At 38.9% G+C, this 19,116-nt stretch overlaps 1 protein-coding gene across 10 annotated transcripts in view; it reads left to right on the plus strand.

Annotated features, from left to right (window-relative positions):
* The window catches only part of LOC106968330 (protocadherin alpha-C2), a 195,817-nt gene that overhangs the window by 80,563 nt on the left and 96,138 nt on the right, over positions 1-19,116 (plus strand). The window lies entirely within an intron of this gene.

Raw genomic sequence — 19,116 nt, forward strand, 5'->3', positions numbered from 1 at the left:
AGCCTTATTCACACTTTTATCGTTTAAGATTCATCTCAATTGTAAGATTATTCTTTAATTTTGCTCATGGTTATGAAATTTAATGAGTATTACTGACATAGTGGGTCGAATTATTTTTCAGGTAAGTTTTTAGTAAAAAGTCATGATAAACTGCCCATAACGGTAATCATTTGTGGCGGTTTTTTGTATTACACAGGGTTTATAATTATTTGTTTCCTTTTTAAATGTTTATTTATTTTTGAGAGAGAGAGCGTGAGCGAGGGAGAGGCAGAAAGAGAGGGAGGGGCGGAGAGAGAGGGAGACAGAGGATCGGAAGTGGTGCTGAGATCACAGAGCCTGATTCGGGGCTGAAACTCACGACCTGAGCTGAAGTAGACCACGTACCTGACTGAGCCATCCAGGTACCCGTATTATCATTTACTTTCTGTGTGAGCATTTATAAGAAACCACACCTTGTGAATACTTAAGCATTTAGAAGAGGTTTGTTTTAATGAGCCTAACCAGAATTTTAAAACTTTAAATGTTTTTATAAAATTTATACATATGCCATTTTACGTGTTTTATTTTAAAGAGGGCATAACCTTTTACATAAATGCCCTTTAAAGGTGCATTTTTGTTTCTTTAAAAAAAATTTTTTTTCCGGGGGCTCCTGGGTGGCTCAGTGGGTTAAGTGTCCGACTTTGGCTTTGGTCATGATCTCACAGTTCGTGGGTTGGAGGCCCGTGTTGGGCTCTATGCTGACAGCTTAGACCCTGGAGCCTGCTTCGGATTCTGTGTCTCCCCCTCTCTCTGTCCTTCCCCTGATCGCATTCTGTCTGTCTCTCAAAAATAAATAAACATTAAAAAAATTTTTTAAAGGGGCGCCTGGGTGGCTTAGTTGGTTGGGGGTGCAACTTTGGCTCAGGTCATGATCTCAAAGTTTGTGAGTTTGAGCCCCCCCCCAGCGGGCTCTGTGCTGACAGCTCAGAGCCTGGAGCCTGCTTTGGATTCTATGTCTCCCTCTCTCTCGGTCCCTAACCCACTCGCATTCTGTCTCTGTCTGTCTCAAAAATAAATAAACAAAAAAAAAAAAATTTTTTTTAAGTGTTTTTGGCTTGGTCCCTCCTCATTTTCTTCTAGTCACATCACCATTCCTGTCAGGTATCCAATACAAACAGGCTTGTAATTTTCCTTTCACATATTTATTTGCAGTCATTGGATGCTACACATGTGCAAACATCTGGTGGCTTTTTGTTAGTGTTTATTTTAGCTTATTAGGATAGATAATGCATTTTACATTTCCTCAATCACCAATACCTTTGGAAATCCCCACATATCTAATACTTTTGTATGTTGTCAGACAAGTATCCAATTTCTTTTTTGTTTTTGTTTTTCTTATTTTTTAAAGTAAGCTCCACGGGGGTGCCTAGGTGGCTCAGTCGGTTAAGCGTCTGACTTTGGCTCAGGTCATAATCTCACGGTTTGTGAGTTTGAGCCCTGCTCAGAGCCTGGAGCCTGCTTTGGATTCTGTGTCTCCTTCTCTCTCTGCCCCTCCCCACTTGTGCTCTGTCTCTCTCTATTAAAAATAAATAAATGTAAAAATAAATTTAAAGTAGGCTCCACACCTAATGTGGAGCACAACATGCTGTGTGAACTCACAATTGGATGCTTTAAACAACTGAGCCACCCAGTTGCCCCATGATATTTTTAATAGCCATGTAGTACCCCATAATACAGGGTGAATCATTGATATATATTCAGTTATTCACCTGTTGATGAGTATTTTGTTTCAAGTATTCATTAGCCCTCCTAAACCATGGTGTACTATTACTTACATGTTTCTTATTTATTTATCAAAAACTTTACATTTATTTATTTTTATTTTTAATTTTTTAAAACATTTATTTAGGTTTGAGAGACAGAGCATAAGCAGGGGAGGGACAGAGAGAGAGGGAGACACAGAATCGGAAGTAGGCTCCAGGCTCTGAGCTGTCATCACAGAGCCCAACATGGGGCTCGAACTTACAAGCCATGAGATCATGACCTGAGCCAAAGTTGATGCTTAACCGACTGAGCCACCCAGGCGCCCCTACATTTATTTGTTTATTTTGAGAGAGAGAGAGAGAGAGAGAGAGAGAGAGAGAGAGAGAGCACGGGCCAGGGAGGGGCAGAGAGAGAGGGAGGGAGAGAATTCCAAGAGGCTCTGTGCTGTCTGGAGCCAGATGCTGGGCTCAATCTCACCAACCTTGAGATCATGACTGGAGCCTAAATCAAGAGCCTGATGCTTAACCTACTGAGTCACCCAAGCACCCCTCATTTATATATTTCTAAAATATTGGTGGTTTCATTTCTGTGAAATTCATTTTCAGATGTGGAATTGACACATCAAAGTGTATTAATAATTTTAATTTTCAAATGTTTTGCTAGAGTACTTTTCAAGAATTTTGTAGTACTTTTCATTTCCACCAAGTTATGAGCAACCTCTTTTATCTCTAAAAGCAAAAGCAGTCTTACATTCTGCCAGTGTGATATCTCATTGTTACTTTAATTCCTATATACTACCAGTGAATTTCAGCATACTGTCATTTATGTTTGGTTTTCTTTGATTTATCAATTAAATTCTTTTCCCATTTTTATTTGAAAAAAAATGTTTTCAGTTTGAGAAAGTTCTTTTTAAAATATAGATATTAACTTTTATCTTCTACCTATATCACAAATATTTTTTCTCCTATACAACTTATATTGATGTAGTTATGTATATTTTGCCATATAAAGGTGTTTTTTTACATTTCTGAACTAAAATACATCTGGTTTTCTTTTATGGATTTTACAGTCTCCATGTTTATTTAGGAAGATCTTAATTTTTATATGGAACATCCATTAATTAAATTAATTTAATAAACATTTATTTCTAATTTAATTTAACTTGAAAAATTGAAGTATAATTGACATATAACATTATACTCGTTTCAGATATACATTTAATGGTTTGACATTTGTATATATTGGAAAATGATCACCACAATAAGTCTAGTTAACACCCATCACCATACATAGTTGCAACTTTTTTTCTTGTAATTAGAACTTTTCCTATGTACTCTTTTAGCAACTTTGTTTTTAATATTTATTTATTTTGAGAGAGAGTGAGAGCAGGGGAGGAGAGAGAGAGAGAGAAAGAGAGAGAGAATGAGAGAGAGAATTCCAAGCCAGCTCCATGCTGTCAGTGCAGAGCCTGACTTGGGGCTCAAACTCACAAACTCAGATCATGACCTGAGATAAAATCAAGAGTTGTAGGCTTAACTGACTGAGCCACCCAGGCATCCCTAGCAAATTTCAAATATACAATTTAGTATTATTAAGTATAGTCAATGTACTGTACATTATGTCCCCAGAACTTATTTATTTTATAACCAGAAGTTTGTACCTCTTGCTCACCTTCAGTCATTTTGCCCACTCCCACCCCCTGCAAATGGCAAACACCAATCCATTCTCTGTATAGTTTGGGTTTTTTTAAGGTTCCACACCAGTGAGATCATTTTTCTTTTTTTCTTTTTTCTTTATTTTTTAAAATTTACATCCAAATTAGTTAGCAAATAGTGCAACAATGATTTCAGGAGTAGATTCCTTAGTGCCCCTTACCCATTTAGCCCATCCCCCTCCCACTACCCCTCCATAACCCTCAGTTTGTTCTCCAAATTTATGAGTCTCTTCTGTTTTGTCCCCCTCCCTGTTTTTGTATTATTTTTGTTTCCCTTATGTTCATCTGTTTTGTCTCTTAAAGTTCTCATATGAGTGAAGTCAAAGGATTTTTGTCTTTCTCTGACTGACTAATTTCACTTAGCATAATACTCTCCAGTTCTATCCACATAGTTGCAAATGGCAAGATTTCATTCTTTTTGATTGCCAAGTAATACTCCATTGTGTGTGTGTGTGTGTGTGTGTGTGTGTGTGTGTGTGTGTGTGTATCACATTTTCTTTATCCATTCATAATTGATGGACATTTGGGCTCTTTCCATACTTCGGCTATTGCTGATAGTGCTGCTATAAACATGGGGGTACATGTGTCCCTTCAAAACAGTGCGCCTGTATCCCGTGGATAAATGCCTAGTAGTGCAATTGCTGGGTTGTAGGGTAGATCTATTTTTAGTTTTTTGAGGAACCTCTATACTGTTTTCCAGAGTGGCTGCACCAGCTTGCATTCCCATAGTGAGATCATTTTTCTTTTTTTTTTTAATGTTTATTTATTTTTTTTAAGAGAGAGAGAGATGCAGAGCATGAGTAGGGGAGGGGCAGAGAGAGAGAGAGGGAGACATAGAATCCGAAGCAGGCTTCAGGGTCCAAGCTGTCAGCGCAGAGCCCAATGCGGGGTTCAAACTCACAAACTGTGAGATCATGACCTGAGCTGAAGTTGGACACCCAACCAACTGAGCCACTCAGGCACCCCTTGAGATCATTTTTCTTAATGTAGTTATTTATTGCTGTAAACTTACCTCTTAGCACTGCTTTTGCTGTATCCCCTAAGTTTTACTATGTTGTGTTTCCATTTTCACTTCTTTCAAAATATCTATTTCCCTTTTGTTTCATCTTTGACCCACTGTTTTTAAGGAGTGTGTTGTTAAATTTCCAAGTATTTGTGAATTTTCCCATTTTCCTCTGGTTATCGACTTCTAGTTTCATATGATTATGGTCAGAAAAGATACTCTGTATGATTTTCGTCTTTTAAAATTTGCTGAGATTTACTTTGTGACCTAATACATGATCTATCCTGGAGAATGTTCCATGTGCTATTGAGAGGACTGTGTATTCAGTTGAAGTTGGTGGGTATGTTCTGTACATGTCTATTAAGTCCATTTGGTCTAGTTCAGTGTTTTCATACTGATTTTCTGTCTGGATTATCTCTCCATTGATGAAAGTTGGTGTACTGAAGTTCTCTGCTATTACTGTAATGTCATCTATTACTTCCTTCAGATAAGTTAGTATTTGCTTTATATATTTATGTGCTGTGATGTTGGGTAGATATATAACAATTGTTATATTCTTTTGTTGACTTTTATCACGGTATAATGACCTTTGTCTCCTGTTACGGTTTTTTACTTAAAGTCGGTTTTATCTGATATAAGTATAGCTACTCCTCTTCTCTCTTTTGGTTTCCATTTGCACAGAATATATTTTTCCTTCTCTTCACTTATTTATTTATTTATTTATTTATTTATTTATTTATTTTAGAGAGAGTGAGCACGGGGTGGGGGACAGAGGCGGGGGGAGAATCTCAAGCAGGCTCCATGCTTAGAGTGGAGCTCAATGTGGGGCTTGATCTCAAGACCATGAGATCGTGACCTGAGCCTAAATTAAGAGTCAGATGCTTAACTGACTGAGTCTTTCAGGTGCCCCACAATTTACATCTTTTCAAACGGTGTATCCATTAACAAATAATTATAACTACCACTAGTTTTAATATATCTGTTCTTTGACTCTTAAAGTAGTTATGGCACCACCGTATTACAATATTAGAGTATTCTGAATCTGACTCTATACTTACTTTACCAGACTGTGGTATATTTTCATATGTTTTCATGTTACTAGTCATCACCCTTTCATTTCAGCTGGAAGAACTCCTTTCAGCGTTTCTCATAAGGCAGGTCTAATGGTGATGAACTCCCTGAGCCTTTTTTTTTTTAAATTGGGGAAAGTCTTTATCTTGTCTCATTTCGAAGGATAACTTTACTGCATAACATATCCTTGGTTGGTGGCTTATTTTTATTTCAGCACATTGAATATATCACCCATTCTCTCCTGGCCTGTGGTGTTTCTGCTGAGAAATCTGTTAATAGCCTAATGGGGGTTTGCTTGTATGAGAGAAATTTTTTTTCTCTTGTGTTTTTAAAATTCTCTCTTTGTTTTATACAGTTTTATTATAATTCATCTTAGGGAAGAGTGTTTCGGATTGAAATTTTGGGGTGACCTACTAGCTTCAGGAACTTGGATGTCCAAATCTTTCCTCATATTTGAGAAGTTCTCTGTCATTATTTCTTTAAATAAGCTTTCTACCCTTTTCCCTCTTCTCCTTCTGTGACTCCAATGATTGTTTCTTTTTAAAGATGTCCCATAAATTCCAGATGTCCCAAAGGTTTTCTTCATACCTTTCTCTATTTTTTGTTGTCGTTGCTCCTTTTGACTGGGTTATTTAAATTATCTTTGTTGCTCCCTCTAGTGTCTGTCGGCAGCATTTCAGTTTTCTGGTTCTACAGCAGTAAGCTCTTCTGTTCTCAGTGGCCAGTAGGCATCCAAGTGTGCTGGTTTCCTGTCAGCACCCCTAGTCAGGTAGCAGATAGCAATTCCTTAGATAGCTTTCCGAAAACCCAAAAGGCTAAACACACCCTCACTTCTCTCCCTCCTTCCTGAAGGAGCAAGCTGACCCCTTGCTATTTTTGTTCTCTATAGCCCCCAGGCATCCAAACAATGCCAGTTCCATCAGTTCTCTGATTGAGGCAATACAGAAACTAGTCCTTTAGACAGCCCTGAGACCCATGTTATACTCTTCTCTTTCCCCTTGAAGGTGAAGTAGTGAGAGTATTCTTTCCGGGTGCTGAGGTGTACCAGTATGGGTGAGGGGCTGATGTGAGCAAAGTTAAAATGATCCTTCCTACTGATTTCAGTGCAGCTCTTTCAGCCTTGTGTTCACCTGGGGTACTCCAGCTTCTTAACTGGATTCTGGAATCCTCAAAAATGAATTTTGGCTTATATATCATTGTTAACGGTTATTTTTGTGTGGGAATAAGGGCTGGGAATTCCTATTCTGACATTTTGCTGGCATCATTTTGATACATTTTGAGTTAATTTTTGTAGCAGGTGTGAGGTAGTGATCCAACTTTATTCTTCTGCAAGTAGATATCCAGTTATCCTGGCATCATTTATTGAAAAGAACTATCCTTTCCCTGTTGAAATGTTTGGGAACCATTGTTGAAAATCAATTGATCAATAAATGTGGGAGTTCATTCCTGGATTTTGATTCTATTCCATTGATTTATATGTCTATCCTTATCCCAGTACCACATTGTTTTCATTATTGTAATTTTGTGGCAAGTTTTAAAATCAGGAACTATTAGTACTCCAACTTTGTTCTTTTTTTCAAGACTGTGTTGGCTGTTCTGTGTGACTTGCATTCCCATGTGACTTTTAGGATCAGTTTATCAATTTCTGCAAGGAAGCCAGCTTACTTTTGATAGGGATCAATTTGTAGATCAATTTGGGCAGTATTGCCATCACCATCTTAACTATATAAAGTCTTCTGATCCATGAACGTGGGATTTTCCCCCCATTTACTTAGTTCTTTAGTCCCTTTCAACAATGTTTTGTAGTTTTCAGAGTATGCATTTTATACTGATTTTGTTACATTTATTCCTTAGTATTTTGAGTTTTTGATGCTATTATAAATGGAATTGTTTTCTTATTTCATTTTTTGTTGGTTCATTTTTAGAATGGTTAGTGTGTAAACTCTAATTGATGGATTTTTAAAGTTTGTATTCAAGTTAGTTAACATACAGTGTAGTCTTTGCTTCAGGAGTAGAACCCAATTACTCATCTGTTATGTATGACACCCAGTGCTCATCCTGAAAAGTGCCCTTCTTAATGCCCATCACCTATTAAACGCACCCTCTCACCCACCCACACCCTTCTAGAAACCCTCAGTTTGTTCTCTGTACTTAAGAGTCTTTTATGGTTTGTGTCTCTCTCTGTTTTTTTCTTATTTTTTCTTCCCTTCTCCTATGTTCATCTGTTGAGTTTCTCAAATTCCACATATGAGTGAAATCATATGGTATCTTTCTCTGACTGACTTATTTTGCTCAGCATAATGCCCTCCAGTTTCATTCACGTTGTTGAAAATGGCAATATTTCATTCTTTTTCATTGCTGAGTAGTATTTCATTGTGTATGTGTACCACATCTGCTTTATCCATTCATTAGTTGATGGACATTTGGGTTCTTTCCATAGTTTGGCTATTGTTGATAGCACTGCTATAAACATTGGGGGTGTATGTGCCCCTTTGAATCAGCATTTTTGTATCCTTTGGATAAATTCCTTGCAATGCAATTGCTATGTTGTAGGGTAGTTCTATTTTTAATTTTTTTGAGGAACCTCTATACTGTTTTCCAAAGTGGCTGCACCAGTTTGCATTCCCACCAACAGTGCAAGAGGATTCCTCTTTCTCTGCATCCTCGACAACACCTCTTGTTTCTTGTGTTGTTAATTTTAGCCACTCTGATAGCTGTGAGGTGATATCTCATTGTGGTTTTGATTTGTAATTTCCCTGATGATAAATGATGTTGAGAATCTTTTCATGTGTCTGTTATTCATCTGGATGTCTTCTTTGGAAAAGTGTCTGTTCATATCTTCTGCCCATTTCTTCACTGGATTGTTTGTTTTGTGTTGAGTTTGGCAAGTTCTTTTTTTTTTTTAATTTTAAAACCTTTATTTTTTTTATTTTTTATGTTTTAGCTTAAGATAACAGAAATTTATTCTCTCAAAGTTCCAGAGTTAAGAAATTCAAACTCAAGACATCTGCAGGGTCATAGTCCCTCCTAACCTTCTAGAGAAGTGTTATTCCTTGCTCTTCCAGTTTCTGGAGGCTGGTAGCTATTTTTGGTATTTCTTGGCTTTTAGGTATCATTCTAACCGCCACATCCATTTTCACATTGATTTCTTTGTTTTAAATTAAAAAAATATTTTTTCAGGAATAGAACTTAGTGATTCTTCATTTACATATAACACCCAGTGCTCATCCCAACCAGTGTCCTCCTTAATGCCCCTCACCCCCTTAGCTCTTACCCCCACCCAACACACTGCCAGCAATCCTCAGTTTGTTCTCCATATTTAAGAGTCTTTTATGGTTTGCCTCCCTCTCTGTTTTTATATTATTTTTGCTTCCCTTCCCTTATGTTTATCGTTTTTGTGTCTTATTTATTTTTTATATTTATTTATTTTGGGGAGAATACAAGTGGGGGAGAGGTGGAGAGGGGGGCAGAGGATCTGAAGTGGGCTCTGCACTGACAGGCTGACAGCAGCAAGCCTGACGTGGGGCTTGAACTCATGTACCGTGAGATCATGACCTGAACCGAAGTCAGACACTCAAATGACTGAGCCACCCAGGTGCCCTTGTTTTCTATCTTAAATTCCACATATGAGTGAAATCATATGATAATTGTCTTTCTCTGACTGACTTATTTCGCTTAGCATAACACACTCTAGTTCCATCCAAGTTGTTGCAAATGGCTTGATTTCATTCTTTTGGTAGCCAAGTAATATTCCATTGAATATATATACCACATCTTCTTTATCCATTCATCAGTCCATGGACATTTGAACTCTTTCCATACTTTGGCTATTGTCTATGGTGCTGCTGTAAACATTGGGGTGCATGTTCCCTGTGGATCAGCACTTTTGTATCCTTTGGATAAATACATAGTAGTGTAATTGCTGGGCCATAGGGTAGTTCAATTTTTAATATTTTGAGGAACCTCCATTCATTTTTCTAGAGTGGCTGTACCAGTTTGTACTCCCACCAGCAGTGCATAAGCATTCCCCTTTCTCCACATCCTTGCCAACATCTCTTGTTGCCTGAGTTGTCAATTTTAGCCATTCTGACAGGTGAGGTAGTATCTCATCATCTTGGTTTTGATTTGTATTTCCCTGATGATGAGTGATGATGAGTGATGTTGAACATTTTTTTCATGTCTGTTAGCCATCTGGATGTCTTCTTTGGAGAAATGCCTATTCATGTATTTTGCCCATTGCTTCACTAAATTATTTGTTTTTTGGGTGTTAAGTTTGATAAGTTCTTTGTAGATTTTGGATACTAACCCTTTGTCTGGTATGTCATTTGCAAATATCGTCTCCCATTCTGTCAGTTGCCTTTTAGTTTTGTTGATTGTTTCCTTCTCTGTGCAGAAGCTTTCTATTTTGATGAGGTCTCAATAGTTCATTTTTGCTTTTATTTCCCTTGCCTCCAGAGACATGTCAAGTAAGAAGTTGCTGTGGTCAGCGTCAAAGTGGTTGCTGCCTGTCTTCTCCTGCAGGATATTGATGGTTTCCTGTCTCACATTTAGGTCTTTCATCCCTTTAAATTTATTTTTGTGTATGGTGTAAGAAAGCGGTCCAGTTTCATTCTTCTGCATATCACTGTACAGTTCTCCTAGCGCCACTTGCTAAAGAGACTGTCTTTTTTCCATTGGACATTCTTCCCTGCTTTATTGAAGATTAGTCGGCCATATATTTGTGGGTCCATTTCTGGGTTCTATTCTGTTCCACAGATCTGTGTTTGTTTTTGTCCCAATACCATACTGTCTTGATGATGACAGGTAATACAGGTTAAGGTCCAGAATTGTGATGCTTCCTTCTTTGGTTTTCTTTTTCAACATTCCTTTGGCTATTTGGCTATTCTTTTGTGATTCCATACAAATTTTAGGATTGTTTGTTCTAGCTCTGCAAAGAATGCTGATGTTATTTTGATAAGGATTGCATTGAATGCATAGATTGCTTTGGGTAACATCAACATTTATTTTTTTTAATTTATTTTTTTAAATATGAAATTTAATGTCAAGTTGGTTTCCATACAACATCCAGTGCTCATCCCAACAGGTTCCCTCCTCAATGCCCATCACCCACCCTCCCCTCCCTCCCACCCCCCATCAACCCTCAGTTTGTTCTCAGTTTTTAAGAGGCTCTTATGTTTTGGCTCCTTCCCTCTCTAACCTCTTTTTTTTTCCTTGTCTTCCCCCATGGTCTTCTGTTAAGTTTCCCAGGAACCACATAAGAGTGAAAACATATGGTATCCGTCTTTCTCTGTATGACTTATTTCACTTAGCATAACACTCTCCAGTTCCATCCACATTGCTACAAAAGGCCATATTTCATTCTTTCTCATTGCCATGTAGTATTCCACTGTGTATATATACCACAATTTCTTTATCCATTCATCAGTTGATGGACATTTAGGCTCTTTCCATAATTTGGCTATTGTTGAAAGCGCTGCTATAAACATTGCGGGTACAAGTGCCCCTATGCATCAGCACTCCTGTATCCCTTGGGTAAATTCCTAGCAGTGCTATTGCTGGGTCATAGGGTAGATCTATTTTTAATTTTTTGAGGAACCTCCACACTGTTTTCCAGAGTAGCTGCACCAATTTGCATTCCCACCAACAGTGCAAGAGGGTTCCCGTTTCTCCAGATCCTTGCCAGCATCTATAGTCTCCTGATTTGTTCATTTTCGCCATTCTGACTGGTGTGAGGTGGTATCTCAGTGTGGTTTTGATTTGTATTGCCCTGATGAGAAGCAACGTTGAGCATATTTTCATGTGCTTGTTGGCCATCTGTATGTCTTCTTTAGAGAAGTGTCTATTCGTGTTTTGTGCCCATTTCTTCACTGGATTATTTGTTTTTGGGGTGTGGAGTTTGGTGAGTTCTTTATAGATTTTGGATACTAGCCCTTTGTCTGATATGTCATTTGCAAATATCTTTTCCCATTCCATTGGTTGCCTTTTAGTTTTGTTGATTGTTTCCTTTGCTGTGCAGAAGCTTTTTATCTTCATGAGGTCCCAATAGTTCATTTTTGCTTTTAATTCCCTTGCCTTTGGGGATGTGTCAAGTAAGAAATTGCTACACCTGAAGTCAGAGAGGTTTTTTTTCCTGCATTCTCTTCTAGGGTTTTGATTGTTTCCTGTCTCACATTCAGGTCCTTTATCCATTTTGAGTTTATTTTTGTGAATGGTGTAAGAAAGTGGTCTAGTTTCATCCTTCTGCATGTTGCTGTCCAGTTCTCCCAGCACCATTGTTAAAGAGACTGTTTTTTTTTCCATTGGATATTCTTTCCTGCTTTGTCAAAGATTAGTTGGCCATATTTTTGTGGGTCTAATTCTGGGGTGTCTATTCTATTCCATTGGTCTATGTGTCTGTTTTTGTGCCAATACCATGTTGTCTTGATGATTACAGCCTTGTAGTAGAGGCTAAAGTCTGGGATTGTGATGCCTCCCGCTTTGGTCTTCTTCTTCAAAATTACTTTGGTTATTCGGGGCCTTTTGTGGTTCCATACAAATTTTAGGATTGCTTGTTCTAGCTTCGAGAAGAATGCTGACGCAATTTTGATTGGGATTGCATTGAATGTGTAGATAGCTTTGGGTAGTATTGACATTTTAACAATATTTATTCTTCCAATCCATGAGCATGGAATGTTTTTCCATTCTTTTATATCTTCTTCAATTTCCTTCATAAGCTTTCTATAGTTTTCAGAATACAGATCTTTTACATCTTTGGTTAGGTTTATTCCTAGGTATTATGCTTCTTGGTGCAGTTGTGAATGGGATCAGTTTCTTTATTTCTTTCTGTTGCTTCATTATTAGTGCATAAGGATGCAACTGATTTCTCTACATTGATTTGGTGTCCTGCAACTTTGCTGAAGTCATGTATCAGTTCTAGCAGACTTTTGGTGGAGTCTACCCAGTTTTCTATGTATAATATGTCATCTGCAAAAAGTGAAAGCTTGACTTCATCTTTGCCAATTTTGATGCCTTTGATTTCCTTTTGTTGTCTGATTGCTGATGCTAGCACTTCCAACACTATGTTAAACAACAGCAATGGGAGTGGACATCCCTGTCGTGTTCCTGATCTCAGGGGGAAAGCTCTCCGTTTTTCCCCATTGAGGATGATATTAACTGTGGGCTTTTCATAAATGGCTTTTATGATGTTTAAGTTTGTTCCTTCTATCCCTACTTTCTCGAGGGTTTTTATTAAGAAAGGATGCTGAATTTTGTTAAATGCTTTTTCTGCATCGATTGACAGGATGATATGGTTCTTATCTTTTCTTTTATTAATGTGATGTATCACATTGATTGATTTGCGAATGTTGAACCAGCCCTGCAGCCCAGGAATGAATCCCACTTGATCATGGTGAATAATTCTTTTTATATGCTGTTGAATTTGATTTGCTAGTATCATATTGAGAATTTTTGCATCCATATTCATCAGGGATGTTGGCCTGTAGTTCTCTTTTTTTGCTGGGTCTCCATCTGGTTTAGGAATCAAAGTAATGCTGGCTTCATAGAATGAGTCTGGAAGTTTTCCTTCCCCTTCTATTTTTTGGAACAGTTGAGAAGGATAGGTATTATCTCTGCTTTAAATGTCTAGTAGAATTCCCCTGGGAAGCCATCTGGTCCTGGACTCTTATTCGTTGGGAGATTTTTGATAACTGATTCAATTTCTTTGCTGGCTATGGGTCTGCTCAAGTTTTCTATTTCTTCCTGTTTGAGTTTTGGAAGTGTGTGGGTGCTTAGGAATTTGTCCATTTCTTCTAGGTTGTCCAGTTTGTTGGCATATAGTTTTCATAGTATTCCCTGATAATTGCTTGTATTTCTGAAGGATTGGTTGTAATAATTCCATTTTCATTTATGATTTTATCTATTTGGGTCATCTCCCTTTTCTTTTTGAGAAACCTGGCTAGAGGTTTATAAATTCTGTTTATTTAAAGAAAAAAAAACAACTCTTGGTTTCATTGATCTGCTTTACAGTTTTTTTTCAGATTCTATGTTGTTTACTTCTGCTCTGATCTTTATTATTTCTCCTCTTCTGCTGGGTTTGGTGTGTCTTTGCTGTTCTGCTTCTATTTCTTTTAGGTGTGCTGTTAGATTTTGTATTTGGGATTTTTCTTGTTTCTTGAGATAGGCCTGGATTGCAATGTATTTTCCTCTCAGGACTGCCTTCGCTGCTTCCCAAAGCATTTGGATTGTTGTATTTTCATTTTCATTTGTTTACATATATTTTTAAATTTCTTCTCTGATTGCCTGGTTGACCCATTCATTCTTTAGTGGGGTGTTCTTTAACCTCCATGCTTTTGGAGGTTTTCCAGACTTTTTCCTGTGGTTGATTTCAAGTTTCATAGCATTGTGATCTGAAAGTGTGCATGGTATGATCTCAATTCTTTTATACTTATGAAAGGCTGTTTTGTGACTCAGTATGTGATCTATCTTGAAGAATGTTCCATGTGCACTCGAGAAGAAAGTATATTCTGTTGCTTTTGGATGCAGAGTTCTAAATGTATCTGTCCTGTCCATCTGATCCAATGTATCATTCAAGGCCCTTGTTTCTTTATTGATCCTGTGTCTAGATGATCTGTCTATTGCTGAAAGTGGGGTATTAAAGTCCCCTGCAATCACCACATTCTTATCGATAAGCTTGCTTATGTTTGTGATTAATTGTTTATATATTTGGGGGCTCCTGTATTCGGCGCATGGACATTTATAATTGTTAGCTCTTCCTGATGGATAGACCCTGTAATTATTATATAATGCCCCTCTTCATCTCTTGTTACAGCCTTTAAAGTCTAGTTTGTCTGATATAAGCATGGCTACTCCAGCTTTCTTTTGACTTCCAGTAGCATGATAGATAGTTCTCCATCCCCTCACTTTCAATCTGAAGGTGTCCTCAGGTCTAAAATGAGTCTCTTATAGACAGAAAATAGATGGGTCTTGTTTTTTTATCCATTTTGATACCCTCTGTCTTTTGGTTGGAGCATTTAGTCCATTTACATTCAGTGTTATTATAGAAAGATATGGGTTTAGAGTCATTGTGATGTCTGTAGGTTTCATGCTTGTAGTGATGTCTCTGGTACTTTGTGGTCCTTGCAACATTTCACTCACAGAATCCCCCTTAGGATCTCTTGTAGGGCTGGTTTAGTGGTGATGAATTCCTTCAGTTTTTGTTTGTTTGGGAAAACCTTTATCTCTCCTTCTATTCTGGTTGACAGACTTGCTGGATAAAGGATTGTCGGCTGCATATTTTTTCTGTTCATCACATTGAAGATTTCCTGTCATTCCTTTCTGGCCTGCCAAGTTTCAGTAGATAGGTCTGCCACTACTCTTATAGGTCTACCTTTGTAAGTTAGAGCCTGTTTATCCCTCACTGCTTTCAGAATTTTCTCTTTATTCTTGTATTTTGCCAGTTTCACTATGATATGTCATGCAAAAGATTGATTTAAGTTACATCTGAAGGGAATTCTCTGTGCCTCTTGGATTTCAATGCCTTATTCCTTCCCCAGATCAGGGAACTTCTCAGCTATGATTTGTTCAAGTACACCTTCAGCCCCTTTCTCTCTCTTCTTCTTCTGGAATTCCTATTGTACGGATATTGTTCCATTTGATTGCATCACTTAGTTCTCTAATTCTCCCCTTATACTCCTGGATTTTTTTATCTCTCTTTTTCTCAGCTTCCTCTTTTTCCATAATTTTATCTTCTAATTCACCTATTCTCTCCTCTGTCTCTTCAATCTGTGCTATGGCCGCCTCCATTTTATTTTGCACCACATTTATAGCATTTTTTAGCTCCTCGTGACTATTTCTTAGTCCCTTGATCTCTGTAGCAATAGATTCTCTGGTGTCCTCTATACTTTTCTCAAGCCCAGCAATTAATTTTATGACTATTATTCTAAATTCTTGCTCTGTTATATTGCTTAAATCATTTTTGATCAATTCGTTAGCGGTCGCTACTTCCTGGAGTTTCTTTTGAGAATTCTTCCGTTTGGTCATTTTGAATAGTTTCTGGGGTGGTGCAGAACTGCAGGGCACTTCCTCTGTGCTGTCCAGAGTAACTTGTGTTGGTGGGCTGGGCTGCAGTCAGACCTGATGTCTGCCCCCAGCCCACCACTGGGGCCACAGTCAGACTGGTGTGTACCTTATCTTCCCCTCTCCCAGGGGCAGGACTCACTGTGGAGTGGTGTGACCCCTGTCTGGGCTACTTGCACACTGCCAGGTTTGTGGTGCTGCTTTGATGGGATCTGGCATATTAGCCAGGGTGGATCTGCAAGGTGCACAGAGATGGGAGGAGCAGGCTTAGCTAGTTTTGCCGGCGGTGGTCCCCTGGGGGAGGGGCCCTGCAGCCCCCGGAGGGAGGCCGACCCCTCGGAGGGATGAATCCAAAGAAACACAGCATTAGGCATTTGTGTGGTGCAAGCAAGTTCAGTGATGGGAACTGGTTCCCTTTGGAATTTTGGCTGTGGGATGGGAGAGGGAAATGGCACCTGCCAGCACCTTTGTTCCCCCCACTGAGCTGAGCTCTGTCTTCCGGGGTTCAACAACTCTCCTCCCGGTGTCCTCTCACCCTCCCCGCTCTCCAAGAGCAGAGCCGTTGACTTTTAACATTCCAGATGTTAAGTCCTGCTGGCTGTCAGAACTCACAGAGTCCGGCCCTCAGCTTTTGCGAACCAGACTTCGGGGGCTCTGCCTTGCTGGGCAGGCGGGCTGCTCCCCTACCGCCGTGGCTCCCTCTCCCTGGTCCTTGTAGCACGCATCGCCTCTCTGCCCTTCCTACGCTCTTCCGTGGGCCTCTTGTCTGTGCTTGCCTCTAGTCCTTTCTGCTAGTCTTCTGGTGGTTTTCTGGATTGTTTAGGCAGATGTGGGTGGAATCTAAGCGATCAGCAGGATGAGGTAAGCCCAGCATCCTCCTACTCTGACATCTTCCTCCTAGCTTTTCTTAATAAATAGACCCCTTAATTATGATATAATGCCCTTCTTCATCTCTTATTACAGTCGTTGTTTTAAAATCCAGTTTGTCTGATATAAGTATGGCTACTCCAGCTTTCTTTTGATGTCCATTAGCATAATAGATGGTTCTCCATCCCCTAACTTTCAATCTGCTGGTGTCCTCAGATCTAAAATGAGTCTCTTGTAGGCAGCATATAGATGGTCTTTTTTTTTTTAATCCGTTCTGATACCCTATATCTTTTGATTGGGGCATTTAGCCCGTTTACATTCAGATTGATTATTGAAAGATATGGATTTAGTGCCATTGTGTTATCTGTAGATTCCATGTTTGTGGTGATGTCCTCTGGTCCTTTGTAGTCTTTGATGCTTTCCACTCACAGAGTCCCCCTTAGGACCTCTTGCAGGGCTGGTTTCGTGATCATGAACTCCTTTAGTTTTTGTTTGTCCTGGAAAGTCTTTCTCTCTCCTTCTATTCCAAATGATAGTCTTGCTTGATAAAGGATTCTTGGCTGCATATTTTTCATATTCAGAACATTGAATATTTCCTGCCACTTCCTTCTGGCCTGCCAAGTTTCAGTGGATAGGTCTGCTACTAACCTTATGTGTCTACCCTTGTAGCTTAAGGACATTTTACCCTAGCTTCTTTCAGAATTCTCTCTTTATCTTTGTATTTTGCCGGTTTCACCATGATATGTCACAGTGATTAACTGGTTTTTGTTGATTTTGAATGGAGTTTTCTCTGCCTCTTGGACTTGGATGTCTGTTTCCTTCCTCAGATTAAGGAAGTTCTCATCTATAATTTGTTAAAATAAACCTTCTGCCCTTTTCTCTTGCTCTTCTTCTGACACTCCTATGATATGGATATGGTTTCATTTCATGGAATCACTTAGTTCTCTAATTGTCCCCTCATGATCTAGTAATTTCTTTTCCATCTTTGTTTCAGCTTCATTATTTTCCATAATTTTATCTTCTATTTCAGCTATTCTGCTGTCTGCTTCTTCCATCCTTGCTGTCACTGTATCTAGTTTATTTTGCATCTCGGTTGTAGCATTTTGAAATTCATCCTGACTAGTTCTTAGGTCTTTGATCTCTGCAGCAAGAGTTTCTCTGGTGTCTTCTATACTTTTTTCAGCCCAGGTATTAGTCTTATGACTGTTTTTCTAAATTCTTGTTCAGATATATTATTTATATCTGTTTTGAGCAATTCTCGGGCTGTGATTTCTTTTTTTAATTTTGTTTATATTAAAAAAATTTTTTTTCAATGTTTATTTATTTTTGAGACAGAGAGAGGCAGAGCATGAATGGGGGAGGGTCAGAGAGAGAGGGAGACCCAGAATTTGAAGCAGGCTCCAGGCTCTGAGCTGTCAGCACAGAGCCCAACATGGGGCTCGAACTCACAGACCATGAGCTCGTGACCTGAGCCAAAGTTAGACGCTTAACTGACTGAGCCACCCAGGCACCCCACTGGCTGTGATTTCTTTTTGACCTTTCTTTTGAGGGGAATTCCTCCATCTTGTCATTTTGACTAGGTTTTTGTCTTTTGTGTGTTTTATTTTTTTTTCAACGTTTATTTATTTTTGGGACAGAGAGAGACAGAGCATGAACGGGGGAGGGGCAGAGAGAGAGGGAGACACAGAATCGGAAACAGGCTCCAGGCTCTGAGCCATCAGCCCAGAGCCTGACGCGAGGCTCGAAACCACGGACTGCGAGATCGTGACCTGGCTGAAGTTGGACGCTTAACCGACTGTGCCACCCAGGCGTCTCATGTCTTCTGTGTGTTTTAAAAGCTTGTTATGTGTCTTGCACCTGAGAGTACTACTATATTAAAAAGGGGGTCATACCCTCTCCGGGGCCTGGCACTCCAGGGAGTGTTTCTGCTGTATGTTGCGTGCACTCTGTTGTTGCATTTTAGCTGCTCTGTTCTACTGGTCAGTCCTCTGCAGAGCTCTTCCTTGATTGTAGTGGTGGAGTGTTTGGACCTTTAGGTAGGTGTGCTTTGATTTGTTGAAGTAACCCTAGAAAAATAAGGGAGGGTGAAAGCCTTATGCCGTAAAAAGAGAAAAATGAAAGGAGAGAAAAGTAAACCAGAGAATCAAAAAACTTGATCCCGCCAAACTATCTCCTTCCAACTGTGGAGATCCTTCTGCTGCTCTGCAGATCAATTTCCTGGGTGTTCCAAGTGATCTCAACCTCAAAACAGCTGTGTTTGAGGGATGAGGACAATCCTGGTCCCCCTACTGCTCTTCCATCTTAATTCCCCCTGAACTCTTTTTTTTTTTATTTCTTTAAGGTCAATAGTAATGTCTCCTCTTTCATTTCTAGTTTTAGTAATTTTCATTTTCTTGTCTTCTCTTGGTCAGTCTAGGTAAAGGTTTGTCAATTATGTTGATCTTTTCAAAGAACCAGCTTGTGGCTTCAGCTTCATTGTCTTTCTCTACTATTTTTCCATTATTTATTTCATTTATTTCTGCCATAATCCTATTTACTCTCTTTCTTTTGTTTGCTTTGGGTTTGGTTTGCTCTTATTTTTCCAGAAACTTAAAGTAGGAGGTTAGGTTATTGATATGAGGCATTTCTTCATTTTTCTGTGTCAACATTACTGCTATACATTTTC

The sequence above is a fragment of the Acinonyx jubatus genome, chromosome A1, assembly GCF_027475565.1.
Source record: "Acinonyx jubatus isolate Ajub_Pintada_27869175 chromosome A1, VMU_Ajub_asm_v1.0, whole genome shotgun sequence".
Classification (NCBI taxonomy): Eukaryota; Metazoa; Chordata; class Mammalia; order Carnivora; family Felidae; genus Acinonyx; species Acinonyx jubatus.